We start from the raw sequence: 2,650 nt of genomic DNA, 5'->3' as shown, positions 1-2,650 counted from the left end.
GTCCCTTGCCTGTAAGGGAAGCTGGTAGGGCCTAGTAGTCACTTTGTGGATGTTTTCTCCTCCCGGGGGGCAGACGTCCTGCTCTTCCGGAAAGGGAGAAATGCAGGAGCTGGACCCTTGCCCTCAGCATCACCGTCACCTCGGAGCTTCTTAGAAGGACAGAATCCAGGCCCCACCCAGAACTACTGAATACCAGCCTGCATTTAACAAGATCCCCAAGGGAGGCACACCCATGTGAAATTTGGAGAGGCACCAAGCTGTCATCCTCTTCTCCGCAGCTAATGAAAACCAAGCAAAGATTCATCCCAAGCCTACTCTGCCTCAGTCAATTGGATATCATATGAGCTCATTTAATCCTCCCCAGAACCTGCAAATGAGACTACACATGCCACGGAGCAACTAAGACCGTGCGCCACAACTACCGAGCCTGCGCTCTAGAGCCCGTGATCCAAAACTACTGAAGCCCACACACCTACACTCCATGCTCAGCAACAACGAGAAGCCACCCCAATGAGAAGCCTGCGCACTGCAACAAAGAGTAGCCCCCGCTCACTGCAACTAGAGAAAGCCCGCACACAGCAATGAAGAGCCTATGCAGCCAAAAATAAATAAATAAATAAACCTGTTAAAAAATAAAGCGTGTTTTAGTAACTTACTAAAAGGCACACAATCAGTCAATCTGAGCAAGAATTCAATGCCAAATCTGTCACACTGAAGTTTAAGCTAGTACTTGAGATTAATAAAAACAGCACTAAATTAAAAGTTCAGAGATATTTTTTTATTTCATACTCTTTCACTAACACTCTTTGGAGATAAATCATTTCATTTATATGGGCCTTAGTTTTTACAACTATAACAGTTGGAAGCTTGACTAGATGATCTGTATGTAGTTTTCCAATTCTAAAATGTTCCACTAATTTGGATTCCTACAATAATTGCTCTTGCAATACATGCATGCTGCCACCAAGTAGCAGTAGAGACTACTAGTTCCTTTTTTATCCCTAGTGGGGAGTGCATTTTGACATCAGACTTATCCGTCAATAGTACAACCTGTTAGTGTAACTATAAAATAACAGAATAATCTGGTATTCTCTCCTGCAAAGCAGAAGCTTTACATTGTGTCTGTGAGTCGTATCAGAATCACCTGTAGGTTTTGACACACAGAGGAAATCCAGAACCCACTGAATGAGAATCTTCAGAGACAGGACTTGGGCTTCTGGATTCTGGGGCTCCCATCATTTGTATATTTTATTTCATTTTATTTTTTGCCTATGTACAATATTAGTCACATCCTTTTGAATCTTTAAAAGTTTCTTTTTGTTTTAAATTTTAGAATATTCCATAATCTTCACCTACTTTTCATAAGGTGTTATCTGTTATGTTTATTCGATCTTGTGCTTCTCCTGGTTAAGACTTCATTATTTTTTTTTCGGGGCCCTGCCTCATGTCTTGGAGGATCTTATTTCCCTGACCTGGGATTGGACCCCAGGGCCCCAGCAGTGAAAGCGCCAAGTTCTAACCACTGGAAAACCAGGGAATTCCCAAGGCTTCGTTTAAAATGACTTCTTTTCCCACTCTAATTCATTCCTGGGATGGATTTCATGTTTGAACATTAAAGCAACCTGGCATTACCAAAATAAAGCTACTTTGATTCTGATATATGATTGTTTTACATACCATGGGTACAGTTTGTGCTTCTGTTTACACATTTTGCATGCATTTTCAAAAGAGAAACTGGCCTGTGATTCTATTCTTGTAATATTATTTATAGGTTTTGTTTTGTTTTGTTTTTAAGATTCTATACATTATTTTTCATTTATTTATTTGTGGCTGCATTGGGTCTTCATTGTTGCACGCGAGCTTTCTGTAGTTGTGGTGAGCGGGGGGCTATTCTTTGTTGTGGTGAGTAGGCTTCTCCTTGCGGTGGCCTGTCTTGTTGTGGAGCACGGGTTCTAGGCATGCAGGCTTCAGTAGTTGCGGCACACGGGCTCAGCAGTTGTGGCCCGCAGGCTCCAGAGCGCAGGATCAGCAGTTGTGGCACGTGGGCGTAGCTGCTCCACGGCATGTGGGATCTTCCCCCACAAGGGCTCGAACCCGTGTCCCCTGCATTGGGAGGTGGATTCTTAACCACTGCACCATCAGGGAAGCCCTTCTTTTTACTTTTGATCTGAAGCTTATGTTGGCCTTATAAATACTTTGAGCAATATATAGTTTTCTGTTTCCTGGAAGATTTTTATGTAAGATTACCAATACTTCTTCCCGAAATATTTGGAAGAAGTTACGTGGAAACCCATTTATCCCTGGAAATCATTTTCTGTAAAGGTACTTAACTATACAAACAACTTTTTGAGTAGATACAGGTGTTTTAGATATTTTTTCTTTGTTGGGTTAGTCTTGTTAGGTTGCATTTGTTAAGAATGTGTAATTTGGGATGAATTTTCAAATTTATAACTATAAAATTATCATAATTTTAACAGCTTTATTGGGATGTCATTTACATACCATAATTTCAACTCTTTTATGTATACAATTCAGTGGTTATAGTGTAACCACTAAAAGACTTGTGGAACCATCACGACAGTCCAATTGTAGATTTGTGTCCCCTCACAAAAAACCCATTACACATTAACAAGGTTTTTTCATTCTCCTC

This window comes from Mesoplodon mirus, assembly GCF_964341445.2.
Source record: "Mesoplodon mirus genome assembly, contig: SUPER_3_unloc_9, whole genome shotgun sequence".
Taxonomy (NCBI): domain Eukaryota; kingdom Metazoa; phylum Chordata; class Mammalia; order Artiodactyla; family Ziphiidae; genus Mesoplodon; species Mesoplodon mirus.
This window is presented reverse-complemented; position numbering follows the sequence as displayed.